The sequence below is a fragment of the Erythrolamprus reginae genome, chromosome 4, assembly GCF_031021105.1.
Source record: "Erythrolamprus reginae isolate rEryReg1 chromosome 4, rEryReg1.hap1, whole genome shotgun sequence".
Classification (NCBI taxonomy): domain Eukaryota; kingdom Metazoa; phylum Chordata; class Lepidosauria; order Squamata; family Dipsadidae; genus Erythrolamprus; species Erythrolamprus reginae.
In genome coordinates, this window is record NC_091953.1 from 83,576,520 (window position 1) to 83,601,568 (window position 25,049).

Genomic DNA, 25,049 nt, shown 5'->3' on the forward strand with positions numbered 1-25,049 from the left:
GAACATAAGAAAAATAGAAATGAACTGAAAAAAATGATTCTTATTGGTTTATTTTTGAATATAAAACCATATTGTCTTGTACTCGAGTATAAGCCTATTTGAGTATAAGCATGGGGGGCCATTTATGTGCAAAATAAACCAATATGCATCAATTTTTCCAGTTCAATTTTCATATCATTATGTTCAGAAATGTTCAAGCTACAAATCCCACACCAACTTTAGTAAAATAGAATGTATTTTGCTAGCAAAACTATCCATAAAGTGAAGACTATTTCAAAAAGACGGGGGGGGGAATGCATTTCATCAACAAAATAAACCAATATGCATCAATTTTTCCAGTTCAATTTTCATATCATTATGTTCAGAAATGTTCAAGCTACCAATCCCACACCAACTTTAGTAAAATAGAATGGATTTTGCAAGCAAAACTATCCATAAATTGAAAAAAATTCACAAAAACAGGGGGGGTGCATTATATCCGCAAAATAAACCAATAAGATTTACTTTTTTCATTTCAATTTTCATATCATTGTGTGCAGCAATGTTCAGACTACTTTCCAAGTGAAAAAAGTTTTCAAATTGACCAAACATAAGCACTTCAAATGAAGAATTTTCGGTCCGGGTCATATGTGACCCGAACATAAGATTTTTAACTTTTTTCGAACAGAACAGCTTAAGAAAATTAATTAAAAAATATTGTAAAAAGAAAAAAGAAAGTTTTTCCTCAGTTCTAGGTGCCTTCTTTCCTAGATTAGTTTCCATCCTCTTTCTTTCTTTCTTCCTTCCTTCCTTCCTTTCTTCCTTCCGTCCCTCCTCCTTCCCTTCTTCCTTTTCTGTCCTTTCTCCCTCAGTCCCATCCTTTCCTCCCTCTCTCCTTCCTTCCCTTCCCTTTCCTCCATTCCCTTCCCTTTCCCCTTCCACTTTCCTTTCCTTTCCTTGGAGGGGACCTTGAAAGTCTTCTAGTCCAACCCCTGCTCAAGCAGGAGACCTTCTACCATTCCAGGCAAATGGCTGTCAAATCTCTTCTTAAATGCCTCCAGCAATGAAGCACCCATGGCTTCTGGAAGCAAGCCCCTCCACCATGCGGCACACTCATGCAGCATGGGAGGAAGCAAACTGGCAGCTAGGTAAGTTAGACTCCACCCCTGGCTGCAATGGTCATAAGTGTCAAGAATGGTCATAAGACACCTTTTCAATGCTATTGTAACTTCAGTCACTGAATGAAATGTCGAAACTACTTGCATTCACTGTATGTGTCCAGAATTGCTCTAATGAATGAAAAAACTCTAGAGTAGTTCCTGCCTTAGAATTGAATATTGATTTTTGTATCTTGCAGCTGTTTCTATTCCAGATCCCTGAATGCTGTTATTCCGGTCTGCCAGGGCTGGTTAATTACCAATATTTAATCTACAATTAAGACTCAGATTCAACAGCAACCTTATACAATTGTCTTTATCAAGAAACATGCTAAAAATCAGTGGTGGGATCATCAGAATGCCAGGCCGGCTGCCAATTCAGCCGTTATCAGCATGGTCCCAAAAGCTGGCTAAAATAGGATAATAAATTCTTAGTTATTAATTTTACTCATGCTAAGATACCGTAATTAAAATTAACCACACATGATATATATTTCACCTATAAATAACAATATTATGCAATCTAGTCCCTTATATTCCCTTTTATTATTTATATTAAAACATAAACATTTTACATCTTAACTCAATATCTAATTTAATCCTTTCAGCTCTGTATTAACTCCTTATCCAATGCTGCCCCCAATCCTTATTTCGTCATCTGGGTCTTTAATAGATTAAAATTAAATCATCGTGTATTTATTCAAAAGTAATTAAAAGAAAATACTTCTCAATTATTTTTAGTTTCCAACCATTCATAAAACTTTCCCCAAATCTTATAGTAATCACATTCCTCTTTATCTTTAAGTTTTAAAGTAAGTGTATTCATTTCAGCACAATCTAAAATCTTACATAATATTTTTCTTTCGTCTGGAATTTTATTCAGTTTCCAATTTTGTGCATAAGCTATTCTAGCTGCTGTTAGAATATGTATAATTAAAAATATTTCTTCTTTATTAAAATTTTCTGGTAAAATACCTAATAGGAACATTTCTCATTTAAATTCAATAGTCCTTTACAATATCTTCTGTATCCATTGCTGAATCTCTTTCCAAAATGTCTTAACTTCTGTGCATGTCCACCACATATGATAAAAAGAGCCTGGTAGCTGATTACATTTCCAGCATTTCATTCTTAAACATTTTTGCTAATCTTTCTGGTGTCATATACCATCTATAAAACATCTGATATATATTTTCCTTATACACTGTTGACATTGACATTTTATAATTTCTTTCCCAAATTTGTTGCCACTTATCTCTATCTATTGTATATCCTATATTCTTCATCCACTTTATCAAGTTAATAAATTCTCTTTGATTTTTGGAAGTATTCGTCATAAAATCGAGACAGATAATTCATTTATTGGCAGTATTAAAGTTGAGTGCTTAATAATATGTTCATAAATATAAAAGAATAAACACTAACTTAAAATTATGATAAAACTAAATGCATCAAAACATATGTAGAAGAGACCAACTGTCAAATTTTGTAACATAATAAAAAGCACAGACTATGCAAACAAGAAAAACAATCAAAGATTTTCAATACACAACCTAGAATACTATTTCTTAACCAGGTCAACTTCCAGATTATCAGCTCTAAATTTCTCAGTAGAATGATTCATCTGCAAGGCTACAGTACTCCTAGTTAGTCAAATCTAAATAAAAATCCATAAAAATGTTGTGTAACAGATCAATTAATATTAAATGATTTCATATGCTTTTTAAAAAAATATATTTTTGTACCTTTACATTTTTAAAAGTTAGCATTGCAATCCCAGGCTATTGTGGTAAATATTGGGAAGAAGATAATGCCTCAGAGAAGGAAAGTGAGAGTGATTGGTTTTTTAAAATGAACTTGTGTTTTAGATTAGTTTAGGAGTTAGGACATTGTTTATTGGCTTTTATATGTTGTAAGCTGCCCCGAGTCCTCGGAAAGGGAAGGCATATAAATCAAATAAAATAAAATAAACAAACAAACGTGCAGAAGCCGAATCCTGTGCTGAGCACCCGCATGTGCCCAGCACGCACATGCTCTGCGCTCCAGGCTTAGCGCCGAAAATGGTAGCCCACCGCTGGCTAATGACCATATGACTGCAAGGAATATACAGTATCTGCCACTTTACAGTGCGTTACATCCTTCTCTAAGTGGTTTATAGAGTCAGCATATTGCAGAAGAGACGGAGTAACGACTCGGACACCAGAGCTGGATTTAAACTTGGGTCATTTTTATTATAATAAATTTGCATAATTTATTAATTAAATTAGCATGAATTAGCATAAATTTGCATAAATCAACATACTCAACTATGACCCGGAAACAGTGGACCTGCAGGGTCAAACAAACACTTCCGGGGCGGAAATGACGTAAAAGGTCAACATTCCTGGGCAACTAAGGGCGTAGTCGATGCTGGTCCAGGTGAGGGACCTCTCCCTCACCTGAGACCCTGCCATGCACTCGCATGAGGGGGGTCCCGCCGGCTCACCCCTACCCTGGGACTTCAATAGCGGGACCCAAAGACAGGTTCCCCCCAAGTGCGCAGGTAGCACCCACCATGGGCTTGGAGAGAACCTGTCAATCATCCCCAAAGATGCCCAAGGGAGAACGCGCAGTTGCTGAACCACCACCCAGATTTCCGCCCCTAACCTGCCTACCCAATGACCAGAGGTAAGCCAATTAACCTAATTAAATGCAAGCACCCCCTAACCGCACATCCATCTCCCCAGTGTGGAATGGGCGAAAAAACAGCCTGGCCTAATGGGCGAGGCTGCAAAAAATTCCCATTCGGCCCCCGAAGGCGACCCACTAGGCACACTGCAAAATAGGGAAGGGCGGGTGGGTGTCTGCTCTTCAGCTAGGTCCGGGCAAAAAGGCTTTCTTCCCGGCCTGCTGCCCTTAAATAGGGCCAGCAGGCCCCGCCCGGACCCACGTCATGCCCGGCCACGTGGGCTGAGCATTCTCGGCCGAAATCTCGCCTCGCGAGATTTCGGCCGAAAACAAGATGGCGGCCGCCATCTGAAGGGTCCGAGTCTGCCCGGCCCTTCAGCAACAGCGCCGTGGGGCCGGTAAGTCAGCCGGCGATATTGCAGAAGAGACGGAGTAACGACTCGGACACCAGAGCTGGATTTAAACTTGGGTCATTTTTATTATAATAAATTTGCATAATTTATTAATTAAATTAGCATGAATTAGCATACATTTGCATAAATCAACATACTCAACTATGACCCGGAAACAGTGGACCTGCAGGGTCAAACAAACACTTCCGGGGCGGAAATGACGTAAAAGGTCAACATTCCTGGGCAACTAAGGGCGTAGTCGATGCTGGTCCAGGTGAGGGACCTCTCCCTCACCTGAGACCCTGCCATGCACTCGCATGAGGGGGGTCCCGCCGGCTCACCCCTACCCTGGGACTTCAATAGCGGGACCCAAAGACAGGTTCCCCCCAAGTGCGCAGGTAGCACCCACCATGGGCTTGGAGAGAACCTGTCAATCATCCCCAAAGATGCCCAAGGGAGAACGCGCAGTTGCTGAACCACCACCCAGATTTCCGCCCCTAACCTGCCACGGAGCGGGGGTCAGATCTCTATCTTGGCCCCCCGACTCCCCCCTCTATCTGCGCCAGCTCACGCAGAGACCGCTGCAGGTCCTGTAAGAAAATGGCGTTCCCCTGTTCTGACAGGTGAACGCCATCGGCCCGGTAAAGCCACGGCCGATCTACGGTGATGAGGGGGTGGGCCACTACAACCCCACCTAATTCCCTGAATGTTTTTCCCACGGCCTTATTCACCCTACGCCTAACCCGGTGGATGGCCCTAAGGGAAATGGCGTCCCTCCAAACGATCCTTGGAAGGATCTCTGACCACACCACTTGCGTGGTGGGCCATACCGTGCGAAGCCACCGCAGGTCTTCGCGCGCTTGGATGATCAGTGGGAGACCACCAAGCAGGCACAGGTCATTGCCACCGAGGTGCAAGACCAGCCATCTGGGTGCGGCTATGGGTTGCCGACCACCCAGTCCCATCTGGGCGCGACCCTGGGTAGCCGCCCGCCCAGCAGCGCCGGGTACCGCCCGAGAAGGCTGAGTACCCAGCAACGACGGTAGGAGCCCCTCCCACCGCATACCCCTCCGGCCCATCCAAACAACATTGACCCACCGTCCCAACGACAGCTGGGTCCCAATGGCGCTTCTGGCTGCTGAGCGGCCGGCCCAGAAGACCATGCTGTGGCCACACAGCAGCGCCGTCGGTTTCTGCCTGGACTGGGAACCTGGAAGAGGACACACACAGAGAGGTTACCTAGCCTAAACCCTGCCCAGAATCCTCAGTGGGCCTAACATAACCCAAATATGCCGCTGACCGCCAGCGGCTGATCTCCTGAATCCGTTGGGCCGGGAAACCAGAAAGTGCCGCGCTAGTGGCGGCGCCGATACGGAACGAATGCGTTCCGTAGCCGGCGGGATCCATGCCTACCTGAGACATAGCCTTAGACACTATCGCCCAGAATTGATACCGGGTCAGGGGGGTGCCATCCTGGTGTACAAAAAGGTACCCACGCCCTGACCCACGCAAGCCGCAAAAACACTGTAAAGCAGCCACCGGGCAAACAGACTGATCGGTGGCTGCGCTAAGTTCAAGTCTAACCCCTCTGTGTAACTGATCTGTCTTGTAGTGTCTCACCAAAAGGGAGACACCCCCCTGTCTAAAGGTCAGATCAGCGAGCTGGAAAGCGCGGAGCGACAAGTCAGACTGCGAGGAGGCCATTGCCTCGCTGACCCTAAGGGCCCCAAAAAACATAACACAAGTCGCTGCCCTAAAAAGATGGGCCTCGTACTGAGAGGCACACAGGCTGTCAAATGTGTGATTAATCAAAGACAGCTGCTGAACCGTCAGGGCCTGACGAGCGTCAGGAGGGAACCCCTGTCGCTCCCGCACCCAGCCTTCCAGCATCCTCCGGATGCGAAAATCACCTGAAACATCACTAAACCCCCCCGCCTTGGACAGAAAGGCGAGGCCGGCTAACCTAGACCTGATAGTCCTGACTGAAAGGCCACGCCCCTTCAGCAGGACACAGAATTCAGCTAGGTGTGCAACCGGGACAGGCCAGCTATGGGGGTAACCCCTACCCTGCCTGAAATCCCCAAACTCCTTACCTGCACGCTGGTAAGCTCGCAGGGTGCCAGGAGCTACAGATAAGGCGATCGCCCGGGAGGCCTCGTCCCTCCAGCTCTCGGGAGCCCGCCCAGGCTCCACAGGTGGGCTGGAAACACCTCTGGCGACTCTCGGGCCCACGGGGCCAGGGTCCGAAACCTGGACAACTGACCACGGGACAAGGCGTCAGCCACCCCGTTATCTAGCCCCGGGACGTGCCTAGCCAAAAACAAGGCGTTTAGTGACAAGGACCTGTGCACAAAATGGTGGACAAGCCGCATTACCCTGTCACTCCTTGAGGACAGGGCATTCACAACATGGACAACCGCTAGATTGTCACACCAAAAATGCACAGTCTTGTCCCTAAACTGCTCTCCCCAGAGCTCTAAGGCCACTACCAAGGGGAAAAGCTCCAAAAAGGTCAAGTCCTTAACCAAGGGACAGGCACTCCATTCCGGAGGCCATGCCGACCAGCACCACTGGTCACCTAACACTACCCCGAAACCGCAAGTCCCTGCGGCGTTGGAACACAGCTGCAGCTCCGCTTCCAAAAGAAGCTCCTGCCGCCAAAAAGACAACCCGTTAAAATGTTCCAAAAACTCCCGCCACACGCAGAGGTCAGCCCTGACCCCGGCGCATAAGCGGGTACGATGGTGGGGCAAACGTAGCCCCTTCATCGCATCATACAACCGGCGAGAAAAAGCCCTACCAGGCACCACTACCCGACAGGCGAAATTAAGGATCCCGGCCAACTCCTGGAGCTGCCGAAGAGTAACCTTCCTGCAGCCCAAGACCGCCTCAATCTTGGTCCTAATTTTTATCAACTTGTCCAGGGGCAATCTAGAAGATTGCTCCTCCGAATCCAATTCAATACCGAGGAAGGTAATCCTGGTGGCAGGGCCTTCGGTCTTCTCAGGGGCCAAAGGCACCCCCAATTGAGCACAAAGGGCTTCGAAGTCCCGCATCAAAGCAAAGCATTGCTCCGATTGCGCAGGCCCGGCCATCAAGAAATCATCAAGGTAATGAACGACCGAACCCAGGCCACTACGCCTCCTGAGCACCCACTCCAAGAAGGTACTAAAGCTCTCAAAAAGGGAGCAGGAAACAGAACAGCCCATAGGCAATGCCCTGTCCACATAAAACCCACCTTCGAAATGGAAGCCCAGAAGCTCGAAGTCGCCTGGGTGAATGGGGAGGAGCCGGAATGCCGACTTAATGTCGCATTTACCCATAAGGGCTCCTACCCCACACTCCCTAACCATGGCCACGGCCGCATCAAAGGATGCGTACCGGACTGAACAAAGCTCGTCAGGAATGAAGTCATTCACTGACTCCCCTTTTGGAAAAGACAAATGGTGAATCAACCGAAATTCACCACTTGCCTTTTTGGGGACCACCCCCAGGGGGGACACTCTAAGATTCGAAAAGGGCGGCTCCGGGAAAGGCCCAAGGACCCTGCCCTCGGCAACCTCCTTTCGAATCTTAGCCCGAACAATGTCTTCATGTCCGACAACCGACCTGAGGTTGTCTGACATGAAAGCCTTCCTAACACCCACATAAGGGATCCTGAATCCCTCGGAGAAGCCCCTCAAGAGCAGCTCGGCTCTCGGGCGAGGGTGGTAGTCGACCAACCAACCCTCGAGCACAGACACTTTAATTGGGCTGGGCCCCTTTTCCCCCAGCTGGTGGGGGAGGTTTTCCTGGACCCCCGCCCTTCTTCTCCGCCCCTTTTTTGGGGCGGGGACAGACTGAAGCTGCATGGGACCCCCCACAATTCCCGCAGGCATGCTTGTACTTACAAAAGGGACGAAAACACGCCCCTTTTGCAGCAAACTCATGACAAGCGGGCGAGGCCCCCTTGCCCGCCACACCAGGAGTCGCCTTGGCTGGTGAAGCCGCACCAGGCTCCTCCTCCATGAAGTGCCCACTATCCGTACGCTCACACCCCTCCTTTCCAGACATATGCGTGGCCCGGAACCACAGGTCCGGAACCACCATATCCCATGGCAAGTTAGGCTCTACCGCCATCCTCATACGGAAACCCTTATCATAATGGCGCCATATGGTGCCCTTATATTCGAAGTGGGCCCTAGCAATCAAATCTATATACTTAAACATGGCAGAGGCCATAGCCGGCTGCCTTTGAATCACCACAGACCCATAAGTAAGAAAAGCATACAGCCAGGAGCTGAAGCATTTCGTTACTTTGGTCTTCTTTGTTTTCTCCCCCGGGACAATCTCTTTCTCCTGCTTAGGAACCTCTCGGTTCAAAAGCGAAAAAAGATCCACGTATTCCCCCCGCCATATAGCCTCCTTCACCGAAGGGTGAAGGTGGCACCCTAAAGGGGTGGACGGCAACCCGCACGGGATAGCCCCTGCTTTAATGCAAGCGAACGGGTCCCATACCGAGTTGGCCGCCACACCAAAAACTCCCGCACCATGGGGGTAGGGCAAGACGGGGAGCGGGGGCATGACAGCAGGGGCCGGGGGAACCCACCCCCCTGCCCCAGGCACCGCAGGTATCCCCGTAGGACCTGTCCCGGGCAGCGGAGCAGGGCCGGCCGCCGGCGGCCCCGACGGAGGAACCGGCTGTGCCCAGACCTGCCCGCAGGTGCCCGTGGAGGACCCCAAAAAACTGGACCCGCTCCCAACCCCCGCCGGGGGAAAACCCGGGGTGGGGGAAGGAAGAAAGGGCAGTGGTGTAGTGTGTGGTGCAGCCTCACCTGCCCCGTACGGGGTTGATGTCATCCACGGGGGGCCCATTGTCGCAGGGCCCGGGAAAGCCGCCATCGGCCCCGCCGGGGCCTGTCGTCCAACCGGAGCCATCTGCCCAGCCTGGGCCGCCGCAGGATCTCTCCCCAACGCCGCAGGAACTTGATCAAGGGACCCTCCGGAGCCCGCACCGCTTCTCCACTGCTCGAGCTCGTCGAGCCTCTCCAACACCCTGGCCCAAGACATGGCAGGAGAAAGAACAGGTTGAGGGGCAGGAGGTAACGAAACCACCCCCCCTTGCTCAGGGACCACCCCCGTAGGCCCCTCCCTACTGGCCCGAGCCCGGGCAGAAGGCCTAAGGGCCCTCCTGGGACGCGCAGCCGGCAGAGCCGTAGGGGCAGTGGCAGGCCTCTTTTTTGGGGCCATCCCAACTTTTAATCCTAGTATGCAGGGAGCAACCTACACTACTGCCTGGGATTGAACACCCCACTGACTGAGTGGCAAGCAAAGGTCCCCCACCACTGGGCCCTACTTAGCCAATTACTGGAAGGGGAGAAGCCCTTGACAACCCTTAGGCCCCTTCCCCTAGGCGCCACAGAGAAAGCCTCCCTGCACAGGTAGGCCTGAAAGGCCTGAAATCCGGCCTCCACCAAAACCGCCCCCCACCGCGCCCTCCTCCCGGCCGGGAGGAGGTTACCAGTCCCCCTCGGGCCCGAGGGGGATCCTCCGGAAGGAAGCTCCACGAGTCCTGAGGCTTGGAGCCTAAATCCGCAGGTTCGGTGAGACACAAAGAAAACTCTTTTCGCTCCCTCGGGCGGCCACAAAATGGCGGCCGCGCACGAGGGCAACCTAAAATGGCGTCGGAGCAGCACTCAGCCGAGTGTCTGCTCTTCAGCTAGGTCCGGGCGAAAAGGCTTTCTTCCCGGCCTGCTGCCCTTAAATAGGGCCAGCAGGCCCCGCCCGGACCCACGTCATGCCCGCCCACGTGGGCTGAGCATTCTCAGCCGAAATCTCGCCTCGCGAGATTTCGGCCGAAAACAAGATGGCGGCCGCCATCTGAAGGGTCCGAGTCTGCCCGGCCCTTCAGCAACAGCGCCGTGGGGCCGGTAAGTCAGCCGGCGATATTATCCCCAATAATTTAGGGCCTCATTTTACCCACTTCGGGAGGATGGAAGGTTGAATCAACCTTGAGCCTGGTGAGATTTGAATCGCCATATTTCAGGGAGCTCTTTCTCCATTTCTTAATTATTAATCTTAATTCTAAGATTCTATTTTTATGTTTTGTTTCTGAATTACTCTGCAGCAAAGGAAGTAACAGTTCCCAATCTCTTGATCATTCCACTCACAAATTATGAAAGTTGGAGGAAGGAGACAAAAATGGGATTCATATATTTTGCTATATGATCTCTTTTGAAGCTTTAGTTCTCACGGAGTGAAGGTAAAAGGCCTTTTCCAAATATAGCCTGTCTCTTCATGTGTTCTTTTATGCTCTGAAATGAAGTCATCACATATCTGTGAAAAGCAGCTGAGGTTATCTTCAAGGGAGAAGATACCAGTTGATATCTATTAATAAACTGAGGGTGTGTACCAAAATGAACCTCTTGCCAAAAGCTAAATAAGTTAAAAAAGGAACCCTATAGGCATAGAAAGATTAGACAAATACTCAGTAATAGTTTCATTTGGAAAACTGCCTGCCAGGCTAGAAGTGATACAGAGCCTCATAATGTTCAAAGGTGGATTAATATAATATCTTCTGCCTCTATCAAGACTCTGTCAATAGATTCAGTCATTCAGCCTTAGACAGCCCCTTTTCAGAGCATTGCAAAAGAAGGTGCCCTTGAACCTTTATCAAGAAAGGATAGTTATCTTGCATGTTAAGCAGACTATCACTTGTAAACTAAAGATTAACCTACATCTGGAAAGATAAATCTTATAGCACTAGTTAAAAAGCAACATACTATACAGCCAATGTTTTTCTATGATACAATGAAAAAACTCAATAGAAAGGATAATAGCCATTATGTCTGTACACTATAGTAACCTACAACATTGATTCTAAAATTAAATCCTATCAACAAAGTAGATTCTCATTATATTTATGCATAAAATGGAAGCAGGGTGTTTATCAAGTTTATAAAGTTTTTTTAAAAACTGTACACTTTTATATCAATTTTACTTCATGTTAATCCATGAAGATTTTGAATATATTTATATATCTCACCATTGAAAAGACACATTGCATTTTTTTTTAAAAAAAATACTGTATAACATAGCATTATTTCATTTCCAAACATTGATTACATTGATGCATGGGTAAATTTGCCTTTGTTTGTAATAAATACCATTGCCCCACATTGCATCCTGTCATAAAGCTCCTGTCTGTAAGCCAGGCATGATATTAGTAGTTACAATCAAATGAAGATTTTCAAGACCAGTTTCAGGGTTCCAAATCATCTTCAGGATTGACATCCAGAAACTTCCCATGTGTAGATTCTTAAATTCAAAAAGTCATATCTAAATTTGAAGGTAAAGAAATTGGAAAGTTTGACATTCCAAAGGCCAACAAATATTAATACTGTATCTTTTTAAACCCTAATGATAAATAAACATGGAGTGATCCACAGCTTAAGGATAACTCATAGACGTGATAATACTGTTATTTGTTATGATATGCTTTATTTCTAACATGGTTTGGATATTCCAAATGAGTAAGAAGCTAATTATCTTTTTTATGGTTGGATGAATCTTTTCCACATGTAAATTAGCTATTAACTCAAACACTCATTGCTTCTTAAGCTTCTCTATGTTATTTCTATGTAAATGAAGTAGGAGATATAAATCATGTACTTTAATATTATCTTGGGAAATTGGTTCTTTTAAAAATGCTCATTTTTCACTGCATAATAGCATCCTGTAAGAAACCTGGCTTTAATATTTTGTCAAACAATGTTTATGCCAATCTTACCATGTGTGAGATAAAGGAGATGAGATCAAGAAGGTAACTATAATCCAATAGACAACTAAACTTATGAATTTTAAAACGCTTAAGTACATCAAAATTCATTTACATATGCTCAGATCTGAAATCATAATTTTTAATTAACCTGGCTAAACAATTAATATATATAGTATTTATTCCCATATCACTTGGCATTTGAAACAACAAAATAGCATGTTTACATTTTTCAATATGTTGTGAAATACTACAACCATGATGGTGAACCTATGGCAGGCATGCCACTGATGGCACACAAAGCCATAGCTGAGGGCACACGAAGCTTCCAGAGTGTGAAAAATGGCCCAACGGACAAACCGGAAGGCTGTTTTTCTGAATTTTCGGTTTGCCCATTGGGTGTTTTTTCATACCCAATGCATGGCATGAGTGTGGGACGCATGGGGGGGGGGGTTGGCACGCAAGAAGAAAAAGGTTTGCCATCACTGCACTGTAATATTCCAACAAATCTTCTCCTCTCATTATTCCTCCAAACAGCAGGTGGCAATCTTATTAATTGCACGGAAAAAATATTTTAAACTTATTTATGCAATAAAAACTTAATTTTCTCAGCTGATTAAAACCAATTTGCTAAAATTCATAAAAATAGTTCAATAATCCGATAAACAAATTTTAAAATCCTCAATCTTGGGCTTTTATTGTCCTTCCAGAAGCTTTCCACTATTGTTTCCAATTGCCAATTAGCTGCTTCCCCTCCATTTATTTTTCCCAAGCTTTTGTTCTCACTTGAAAATCAAGAAAAACAATCCAATCTTCAGTCGGCTAAATCACTCACCAGCACCATTCTTAACTCAGTTGCTCTCGCTCCAGCACATTTCTTAATTCCTCTCTCTCCAGATGACTTCCAGCTTACTTTGAAATCCTTTCGTTGCGGTGTTGGCTCGGCTTCATAGGCTTAGCCACAGCAGCCCAGCTGATTTCACACTGCTGCCGGTGTGAGACAAACTGGTTTGACTGGTGGGGTATGCCAACCCCATACCAGCCCTCTGGCAGCGTCCCCTGCATCCCCTTCCCTTCGGGAGGTATCTGGCTTGGTTCCATGGGGACAAAAGCCCCCCAGGCAGCAGGGATTCAGAGTTTCCCCACGGACAAGGGGAAACTCTGTGCCACCAGCGCCATGACTCCGCCCCTCCCTCCCTGAACTATAATATTCAAGTCTCTATATATTGTGTTTATATTTTACATACCTTTTAATCTACCTGTTCTTTTTGTTTCTCATTATCACCTCCAAAGAAACAGGACAGATATTTTGATGCTTATCTATTTTTTTTATAAATGAAATCCAATAATTACTCGATTCAAATTGAATCTTCTCTTCAAATCTCAAATATGAATTGAACTATCTCCAAACCTTGAATTCTATTCAAATAAAATCTTAACTAATTCACACAGCCCTATATAATATATGAAAGAATGAAACACAATATTAATAACTTTAAATCCAACTGTAAAGTTTGTGCTTCTTCAATGTACATTACACCCACAAAGTGAGATTGATGCAATGGTATTTTAGTACGAGTTATTGTAACAGTTTCACACATTTCATTAATCCTTCAGAATCGATTTTCTGTATAATCACTATCTTGATATATGAGACTATGTGACCAGAGTGGCTAAAATGATCACCTACAGACTTTGCCATGGTTTTGGTCTATATATCTGATTAATGACATTCTGTCTTCAAAGTAGCCTTGTTAATCTGATCTATGCTGCTCATGGGCATATACTATTAACAATACAGTTTTAGTTGACATGAAGGGGTAAATAAGGATGGATTACTGTTTCAATCAGTCCATTATTTTCAGAAGAATCTAAAAAACTTGCTAATTTTTCATTAAAAAGTGGGAAGAAGTTGAGAGTATTAAAAAACCAAATGAAGAGGAAGCACACATACCTATGGTAAAATGGATTGTGCCACTGGATCCACATATTGTTACAACTGATTTGGGTTGTTAAAAACCACAAATCAAATGATCTTTTGATTTTAATGAATAACTGTTCAAAGCTAGGAAGTTTATATAAACATTGGTTTCCTTCAGATTGCTGAATAGGATCATTCTTACAATTTCATTTCAGTATGAATGTCCTCATTTAGTATGAAGAATACTTTTAATTAAAAGTATTCTCTTTTGTTCATCATGATGATATCTTTGCTAATATAATTGCCCGAGAGCAAGTTATTACAATCGGGGTGTGGGGCAGCTCTATTCAGTTATTTCATTTATGCATTGCTTTCCTCCAAGAAGCTCAAGGATATTTCTTTTCTCCTCCCTTCACTTTATTCCACAAAATAATCTTAAAAGAGAAATTAGTATTTTATTAGTATTAGCATTCTATATCACATTATCACCTGTCCATCTGACTTAAAGTAAGGTAATGTTTTCCAATATATCTTTAGACAACTTTAACCACTGGGAAATATCAAATACTGGACCAGTATATGCCCTCAGCTTGCAGCTGATCACGATGTGATGTACAGTTTGACTTGGGACCCTGCAGTCACACTGAGGGGAAAATACTATGCCCCATTTCTACAGAGAGTCCTGGCAGACACTGTGTGAGATGGAAATCCTATTCAGGATTGCCCGGTGCTGATGTAGTAGTTAAAAGCCTGGCACCTTAATACCTTTGTCTAGGTGTTCAGCAACCCATTTGAATTTCCCTTGAGAATTGATGTTAATGTTGTTGAGCAGATGTTGTGCAAGTGCCAGGGGAGGCCAATTGAGTCTTCCAGCTAATAAATTAGGAAGGTCAGCATGCACTGGTAAGAGTGAGTTGTTCATAATTTTTCTGCTTTCTCTTACTAGTACATCTTGCCTTCATAAAGCTGTTGGTGCTATGTGGCTCAGAACAAGAAACAAGCAAGTTGGAGTGATTTTAATACATCCACTTATAATCATAGTGTCTTGGAGCCTGGCATGGCAACTGTTAAGCCATACAAGGTCACAGTATTCTATTGTGTAGATCAACCCTTGTGCTGTTAATAATAATAATAATAATAATAATAATAATAATAATAATAATAATAATAATAATGATAATAATGATAATAATAATAATAATAATTTATTAGATTTGTATGCCGCCCCTCTCCGCAGACTCAGAGTGGCTCACAACAAAATAATAACAGTGTAACAAATCTAATATTAAAAACATCTAAAACCCAACATTAAAACCATACAACACAATCATACCATGAGTAAACTATATAAGCCTGGGGGATCTCAGTTCCCCCATGCCTGGCAACATAGGTGGCTCTTTAGCAACTTATGAAAAGCAAGGAGGGTGGGGGCGGTTCTAATCTCTGCGGGGAGTTGATTCCAGAGGGCCAGGGACACCACAGAGAAGGCTCTTCCCCTGGGGCCCACCAGACAACATTGTTTAGTCGACCCGGAGAAGGCCAACTCTGTGGGATCTTATTGGTCGCTGGGATTCGTGCGGCAGAAGACAGTTCCAAAGATATTCTGGTCCGATGTAGGGATTTATAGGTCATTACCATTACCAACCTGGAAGCTCCCCATTTATCTGTTAGTGTGTAACTTAACTGGAAAAATCATAAAACATCCTGCAAGAAAGAAACAACATTTTCTATTATTTCCAAGAACACAGCATGCCTTTGTTTAAGTTCTATAAGATTCATGCATGCTCTCTCCTGTCCCCTACACATTCACATGTGACTCCCATGCTCTCCTCCATCCCCACGCATGTTTGCACAACTCCTGTGCTCCTCCCACTGCCTATGCGTGCACACATGGCCCCTTCATGCTCCTCTGCAAATGTGCATGTGACTCCATGTTCCCCTTCCCCCTGGGCATGTGGGGCATGTGTACGTGATCCCCCAGGGCATGTACACATCTCCCACATGCCCCCCTCCCTGCATGTGAGGCTCAGACCTGAAAATCAGCTGGCCGGTGAGAGGCGCACACGCATGCATGTTGGAGCTGAGCTGGGCATGCCATCAGAGAGGACGCTGCATCCCACTCGGGCACACCTGCCGTAACTTTACCCTCACAGTTCTGGGAGGTACAGGGAAGGATGCACATACTCTATTGTGGATCACATAACCTGGATGGAGGGGGCTTAGAAAGGAGGAGTCAACTTTTCAAATCAATATGTATACTTTTAATGGGGCTGCTTTGAGGATTTTTTTCTCATAGTCTATAAACTAATGTGGTCTCTTTTTTAAACTTGATCTTTTTTTTTTGCTACATTTTCCTCTGATATCAGAGTTTTTCTTGTTCTGTTCAGTTTTCAAAAATGTATCCTGTTAACCTTTGTCAGACAAACAGGTTCTTATAAATGTTATTTTCTTCCAAGTTATTAGGCTTGCACTGAATGCACATTACCTATCCAGCCTGCAGATGTGCAGTCTGATTACCACATAGAGAGATGCTCTTTTTCATCTACATATAGAATCAGATTCCCCAGATCTTCTCTTTGCCTTGGGACTAAATCCTATAAAATAAGAGACAGAACTTCAGCAGACTCTCTGGGCTGAGGATGAAAAAAGTGGTGTTTAACTATCATCCCGTGCTTCTGGTGAAAAACTGGAATCCCAAACATTTCTAGAAAAAGTAAAGTCCAAGTAGAGGAAAGCGGAGGACCTTTACTTCAGGAAGGTTTTGGATGTAGGTTACATATAACCAGGTTTTTGTGCTATGTTTTATTTAAATATTTGCATTATGTTAAATTGGACATATTTTTAATTTCTCAGTTCAACATGAGAATTGATATTCACCTTGGTGTCTTTATTATATACTTCAGAATAAGAAAAACAGACCAGAATACATCTTTTACAGAACCTTCTTGGAATCAATAATATTAAACTGGAATTCTTCATTCTGTGTGGTGCCAGTGTTCTGCCTGTAGTAGGACAAACAGAGGATTGGCAGAATACATCCACAAGTACTAACTACTAGTCAGAAGAGAAGAGAGAAGAGATCAACCAAGCTCAGAGAGCACCATGGACACCTCATTTCAATCCCAATCTACAAATATTCAATCTACAAATACTTTATTCTTTTATTATTAAACTATTGTTTAGATTGGCAACTATTATTTTTCTCCTCTTCCTAAAATGTAAATTTGTATTTTAAAGCACTGAATATTTTCATTTTAAAATATTAAAATTAAAATTAAATTTTAATTTTTAAATTTTAAAACAATTAATCTTTTCTTTTTAAAAAAAAAACATGTCTCATAGAAATGGTTCCTTTCCAAGAAAGAAAGAAATACCACTACATTATCTAACTAAATGCATCCAAGATGTATTGTCAGGAGGTAGTGCTAATTCCAATATTATAAATATTTTAATCTCCAATAAAGAGATTACTCCTTCACATACTGGGGCTGAGGTGTCGACACCAAATGAGTAGCTCTGGAAGATATATAGTTAATCAGGAATCACCAGGTGAATAATCACAAGCAAAAAATCAGAGTTTAAAAACTCTGATTTTCTTCCATCCTACAGCTTCAATCACCACACAGACCGATATATAGTAATTTTCTGCACCTTAGCAAAGATGATAATTTTGGCAGATTCCAACAGAGCAATAATAATTAAATATCACTATAAAAACTTAAGAAGAATTTGTCTGGAAGAGACCTGTATTTATGCTTTATTTGTACAGAGTTTTTTTTCACAGTGTTCACTAGATAATAATTGGCAAGTTATTAGTGCAGTATCTCCCTCCATCTTGTGTTTTACAGCAACTGGCATTGACAGGCATGGCAAATCCAGTAATAAAGGTAATATGCTGCCATTATAACCATGAATAACTTTATTCTCTATGGATTTATGAAATATTTCTTTAAATTCACCCAAATGGGTGATAACCCATATCAATGTGTGTGCGTGTGCGCGCGTGCGCGCAAACACACATGTGGTAATGAGTTATGTTCAAAATACTTTACATTTCTCACTGTGCGAAATATTCCCCTTTCCTTTTCTTAATCTTTGTTCAGTTTCATCTATACTCTGAACTAACTGCTCAAAGTTCAACTGTGATGGATGGATGGATCCATACAGAGTGCTGTAACTGTTGAAGAGCATTCACAGGCTAACTCTCCAAGCCCTCTATATAAAGACTTAAAGTCATGACAGATCATTTTTTTTGAACATTTCTTTTTTTATAGCTCAAATTCCTTGAAAAGTGTTTAAAATAATTAGGCAGAATTATGTAACTGATATAACCTTGGCAAGATATTTTCAGTGGGATCTGTTTATATAGTAGACACAAAATTGCAGGGGTCTGTGGGTCTGGCTTTATTGGTTCTGAGACAATTTTAAATCAACCTATCTAACAAAAGCTAATAACAGATTTCTTGGAAAGTTTCTATCAGAATTTGAAAATGCCAGAAGTCTGGGATATTTCAAACCAGTTCAAAAACTGGTTCAAACCAAATATCCAATCCTATTATTTTCAAATTGACATGTGCCACCATCTTATCTCCCTTCTGTTTAATTCTAAAATTTTGTCAAGCTTTCACCTTGACAAGATTCAATGTACTACCCTTGCAGTTCTGTGGGTATGGTAGAGAACACTCTTTTCCATAGTGCTGGAAATGGCTCTCTGGAATTCCTAAGCCATGTGTCCCTTTGTTGATTTCTTTCGGGAATCAAGGAGGATTTATATTTATCCAAATTTCAAGAACTACCTGGTAGGAAACACTGCCACTGCTTCTTTCCACTGCTTCTATGCACATCATAATCAAATTACTTTCCAGGTTTCTGATTATGTGCATTTGTTGCATCCATGCTAAAAACAGTTAAAGTTTATCCTGAATTTTGATGATCGTCACTGTTATCAGTACTACAGTTAATATAATAATGTATTTGATTTGTTTTAATTTTATTTTCACATTTATTAATAGTTATAGATATTGTTGTGCTTTCTGATCCAAAGGTCATATTGAATCTTTGATTTGATAACAAGCTAGTGGTTTAGATATTGATTCCCAGCAATCACTGCAATTCTTTCATAATCACTTCATGGGTAATTTTATAATAAAATTCCTTAGCAAAAGTTCTTGGAGTCTTGTATGCTAGTTTAATTAAATCTACTCTACCTTGCAGGAGTACAGAAAAATGTGGAGATGAGCTTGCAATAAACATTAGGGAAGGCAAAATGACAATTTAGTCCTGAGAAAGGAGAAGGGTGTAAAGAAAACCTTAAAATATTGCAGCCTTTGTCCTATGTGATCAAAGAAAGACCAGAATGCTAATCTGGCAGGTCTTTTAGATTCTATTATTAAAACCTATAATACTAAAGTTATATTTCTGCAACCGTTGGGTATCTATTTCCTTACATAGCCTTATTGAATCGAAGATATAGGGAGAGACATCTGACAATTTTAAGCAAAGGAACCTAGTGTCTAACTAGGAGCTCATAGGTATGTTCCCAATTGTACAGAGCCAAATCATTCGGAAGATACACCAAAATGACTCAAACACTTCTCAAAGTCACAGGAATATAAGATGGAAAGGATATAAAGAATAGTCAGGCTTACAAGATTCTGCTACCATAGCCTATCTTAATAAAGGTAGATTAGTCTTCCAGTGAAGTTGATTTCTTGGTTTGATTACATACCACTCTTGCCACATTGCTTTGCTACTATTCTACCCTCTACATCAATTTACTAAAATGAGGGAAGGGGAGTAGATCAGGTCACAAAAATATGAACAATGTACAAGGACATGACTCACTTTTCAGCTACCCTCCATTCAGGTTAGTCCTAGAAAAGAACATTGCAATATCTTCCCTGTAGCAATGCTGAGGGAAAAGCAATAAAACAATTCATGACATCATCATGAACTGAAGTGCAAATTATATAATTTGAGTCATTTGCATGCTGATGTTATGGCCTCTTAGCTGATTCATAGATATCCAGGCTTCTTCCGCATACCTATAAAAGGTCCGTGTTATTTCAAAGTCACAGAATTATTCAAGTTTAAAAGACTTGATCATATAAATATTTTTGCTCTCTGAGAATCTCTTCAGCACTCTCATATTCATGGAAGATTTGAAACATAGAGAGTGTCAAGATTGAATCACTTTGCTTCTTTCAAACCTTAATGCTTTTCAACTTGCCAATGAACTGGGGGAGGGGGGAATGTGCATGGATCGTGAGAGCTTGACCATCAAAAAGGTAACCATTGAAGGTGTTTGAGAAAGAGATGGACTGTTCCCATAACAAAAGTATGTCTCATAATTTTTTTACCAGGCAAGCATTTGCATGGAAAAACCAGAACTGGTTTTGTTTCTTCAGTACCAAAATGGTGTATCTAATATAGTTTTACATTTGGGGATTCAAAGCTCCTGATAATGTTTCCTTATTTTGGGTTCATTAGTTGGGCAATTGACATTAAACAAGCTCTCCTTAACTTAACTCAGCCTACTAGGATGTTTCCAAGAGAGCTGTAACCTAACAATGTCCAGAACAGAGCAGAAACTTGATGCAGCACTGAAGCCTGGACCAGTCCCCAAGCTGATTCCAAGACATGGTGGTGACCCTATCCAAGATAAGGACAGAGAACATGAACACACCAGTGCATGAGGAAGTAGTTATGGCAGGATTCATTTGCTCTAACCCAAAGGTCTGTTGATGAGGGAAGACTTGGTGTGGAAGGGAGACAAACGGTATGTTCCAGAGCTGGATCAGAGGATCCAGAGCTGTGGTGGGATTCAATTTTTTAAATACCGGTTTGTGGGCATGGTTTGGTGGGCATAGCTTGATTGGGGTCATAAAACTGAGACAGTGTGGCCAACTTGACATCACTCAAAGCAAGTTTGAGTGGGAGTGACCAACTCAACATCACCCACCAAGCCATGCCCACCAAGCCATGCCCATAGAACTGGCACATCAAACTACATTAAGGGGACACCACACTCCTGCTACCTTCTGAGTAGCTTTGCTAAGACGCTGTCCCTATGGTGCAGCAGGCTGTTCTCCTGGTTGGATCTGGCCATGAGCTGCATTAGCAGGCAATAAGATGTGTGTGCACAGCCAGTGTGAAGAACAGGGTGGTGATGGTGGTAATGGAACTTCAGGCTTCTTTTTCAGCTTGTAGTTGTCAATGAAAGAGGCCTGAAGCCGCTGCCTCTTTTTTGATGCAAAAAGCCTACAGCCGCCGCCTCTTTGCCAGCTGGAACCAAATTGGCAGTAGCGGCTGGAGGCTTCTCACACCAAAAAAGAGGTGGCGGCTGCAGGCTTCTTTTGCCAAAAGTACTGAAAACTACAGGCCACAAAAAAAGGTCTAAAGAAGTTCTGTTGCTGCTGCCGTTGCCACCTTGTTCTCTGCGCTGGCCATTTATGCACATCCCATTGCCTGCCGGTGCTGCTCACAGCCAGACCTGGCCAGGAGAATGCCCTTCTGCATCAGAAAGATGGAAACAGAGCTGCTGCTGCTTGAAAGGCAGTCGAAACCTACCAGCAGCTGGAGGCTCACCAGCCGAGCTGAGCCGGGTACCCCCACCAAAGCACAGATGAAATGAAAGTGAGCAAGATGGCAGGCGAGTGGGTGGCACGGGGGTTTGCCAGAACTGAGGAGAGGTGCATTCCCCGACCTGGCCAAGATGAATAGTGAGTGGATGGAGTCTCCAGGTGCGGCAAGCCTGGAGCCAGGGAATGGTGCATTCCCAGACCTGGCCAAGGCAAATGCCAAATGGACAGCATGCTTATCTTTGCTGGGCAGAATGGGGGAGGTGCAGAGCTGAGGCTAGGCAATTAACTGGGCTGTGTGGCAAAGGCAAAATATATACTCTGTGGGTGGGGCAAGTGGGCAGGCAGGGAGTGGGCATAGAGAGTGACAAGAGACGTGGCACAAAGTGAATGCGAAAGCCTGGCTGACAGCCAGGAAGATGTGGCAGACAGCCAGGAAGACGTGGCAGACAGGCAGGAGGACGAGGTCACTGGTATGCAGGATTCAGCAGACCGACCAGGGGATTTGGCATGCAGTCCCTCAGACAGTCTTTTGTCCCTGGGTTCTTCTGCAGATCAATATATCGATCTGTGTAGCCGAAGAGCTATGCAAAGAAGAGATCGCTTTAACGAGTATTACAAGTCATTATAGGAGCACCTGGGCTGGGTGTGGTTCTTATACTGAGGGCTGGGTGTGATTCCCTTAATGAGGGCTAAAGGGATAAAAGGGAACAAAGGCCAAGGCAAACTGTGGCTATTTATCTGTGCTATTTTGTGGTTCCTGCTCTGAAGTTTCTGTTCCGTGCCGTTGGAGTTTTCAACCCAGCTTTTTCAGAGCAGTGGAAGATGAAAACTCTGGGACTTGCTGTTTGCTCCAAAGATTCAAAAGGACTCCTGAAACGTCTTTGCTCATTCCAGGTTGTCTTTGTTTGTTTTTTCCTGTGTTTTTGTATGCGGCTGAAGTAAGCCTTGCACTCTCATTGCTTTCAGACAGTAAGAACTGTTTTTGAGTAACCCTTTTTTGTTTATTTAATACATGTTCGCTGATTAGCAGAGCATGTGTGTGTTTGATTTCTTTTCCTTGGACTGTTACACATTGCCTGAGCCAGTCAGGCAGAACAGGCGGGGCCAGCCAAAGGTGGTATTTGCTGGTTTGGCGAACCAGTTAAAATTTCCACTACCAGTTCTCCCAAACTAGTCTGAATGGGATGAGTACCACCTCTGATCCAGATCCTACCAAGAAGTCATGACTTAAAGCTGGCTGGTTACTTCTGATTTTTAAAGCTTCTTTTCGTGATCCAAGATGAAGAACGACATAGAAAAATATGTAATAATCTGGCCAATAGGAGGAAATTGCATTGGACTTTAGAGTGGAATTACCTGAAAGTAATGGGAGTACTGTGATTTGGACAGTGGTTGACCTGTTTTCAAAGCAAGTGCACTTCATCACATGTCTGAAGTTTCCCTCAGCCCGAAATCTGGCCAAAATGTTCATGCAGCACATCTTCTGGCTGCATGGAGTCCAAGGTGCATCATTTCAGACTGGGGGTTACAGTTTACAGCAAAGTTTTGTGGGAGTTCATAAAGAGAATAGGATCAGCCCATGGACTTTGTGGTTCCATCCAAGCACCAATGAGGTGGTAGAATGAACTAATACAATAGTGGATATGTTGCTATGCAAACTGTCACAAACCAACTGGGTGGAGCTCCTACCTTTTTCAAAAGTGGCTTATAATAACTCAGTGCATGGCAGCACTGGGTTCACCCCCTTTAATGTGACCATGTTGAGTTTTTGCCAATGCCAGAATTTCCAAGGGATCCTCCTTCCTTCAGTAACAGTAGCAGAATGGATGGATATTCAAAAAGCTGCCTGGGATGTGCAGAAAGCCCTGAATAAAAACGGAGTCACAAAAGAGACAGGCAGATTGGAAAAGAGCCCTCCAGGAGTTCAGGGTTGGGGAGAAAGTATACCTGTCTATTAAATACCTGAAGCTGAACTAACTTTGTAAGAAACTGGATCCCAGATACATAGGTCTATTTCCAATTATTGTTTGAATTATAAATCCAGTTACAGTGGAATAATGGTTACCTAAGGTATTCAAACAAGTCTACCCAGTGTTCCATTGTAGCTTATTGAAAACCTTCTGAGGCTCTAACTCAGACAAGTGGAACATAAGGCCTGTGGGCTAGATCAGGTCGCGATGTGGTTAGATCTGGCCATCCTGAAGGAGTTGGGCCCCTGCCACTTTAATCCTGGCCCAGCCTAGCCCAGCTGAGTCTCTCCTGCTCCCCAGTGCATGTCAGCAATTGCAATTTGATGACCTCACCTTTCCCCACCCAACCCCACCTCATCCTACTTCTCCCCAATCCGGCCTCACCTCACCTTTCAAATTTATTAACTGCAAAAGGAAATAGTGAAACAAAACCAGCAATGAAGATTTATTTGTTTGCCATCAAATGTAAATTTGAGTATACATCTCCTTGATTACTTCATTGACAATGAATTCTGGGCATTGTAGTTTCAGCATCTCTGGGTTGAAAACTCAATCTTATCCTGTCAAGGTAACAATATAAAAACAATTATCATGAATTCATTGATGGATTAATGAACTGAGGAGCAGCTGGATTTAAAGAAGGAGAGAGGAGAGAGGAGACCCATTTTTACTCACAATATTTAGTGGATTTGCAGAGTGGGTCTGTAAGCTTCTGCAGCTTCTTTCTGTTCATTTTGAGCTTTCTGGTTTCCACTGTGCCCGGTTGTTGCAAGACAAGCTGTATCCATGGCAACAATAGAGCAAATGTTGCAGTCCAGCCCTGATGTAATGAGCATAAAGGGAGCTGTTAGGCCAGACCAGGAAGTTCTGGCACGTTTTATTTACACCTTTGAGAAGGCAAAACCCGGCTTTGGGCTCTGGACTGTCTCATTGTCTTATTTTCCCTAAGGAGGAATCTTAGGTAAGATGGGAGAGGCAGAAAATAGGGATCTCCAATGGCCCCCACTGGATCTATTGTGGAGCTTCAAGGCAAAGTCATTTTCTGCATCAAATTGGAAGTGAACATGAAGATTTTTTTAAATGTTATACAGATAGTCCTGAAAACGTTCATTTAAAAATTATAAAGTGACTTATGACCTTTTTTCACACTTACTATTATTGTAGCATGCCCATGGTCATGTGATCAAAATTCAGATACTTGGCAACTGATTCATTTTAATGATAGCTGCAGTGTCCGGGCAATTTGATCACCTTTTGTGACCTTCTGTCAAGAAAAGTCAATGGGAAAGACACATTCACTTAATAACTATGTTATTAATTTAACAACTGCAGTATTTCCTATAGCAACTATGGCATGAAATTCATAAAATGGGCAAAATTCACTTAATAACCATCTCACTTAGCAACAGAATTGTTTGACTCAATTGTGGTCGTCAATTGAGGACTCTGTAATTGGGAAAGGACATCATCACTGTTGTTGCAATATTTGAGCTCCCACTGATCCCCCACCAGAGGTAGGTTCCAATTATCTTCCCCACTGGTTCTCATTGTGACATTTTGTTTGCATTTCCTCATGCAATTAGGCTTCTGCACATGCTCAGGAGCTGGAATCAGCCCGAAACAC

At 43.5% G+C, this 25,049-nt stretch overlaps 2 long non-coding RNA genes across 2 annotated transcripts; both read right to left on the reverse strand.

Moving 5' to 3' along the window:
• Window positions 1–15,179: 15,179 nt before the first annotated feature.
• LOC139166767 (uncharacterized) lies at window positions 15,180–16,862 on the reverse strand. Its single transcript, XR_011559034.1, has 3 exons — window positions 16,750–16,862; window positions 16,358–16,466; window positions 15,180–15,576 (listed from the first exon to the last, which is right to left on the reverse strand). It is a non-coding gene; the product is annotated as an uncharacterized lncRNA (long non-coding RNA).
• Window positions 16,861–24,202, reverse strand: LOC139166762 (uncharacterized). Its single transcript, XR_011559029.1, has 3 exons — window positions 24,101–24,202; window positions 23,815–23,985; window positions 16,861–16,874 (listed from the first exon to the last, which is right to left on the reverse strand). It is a non-coding gene; the product is annotated as an uncharacterized lncRNA (long non-coding RNA).
• Between the last annotated feature and the right edge of the window lie 847 nt (window positions 24,203–25,049).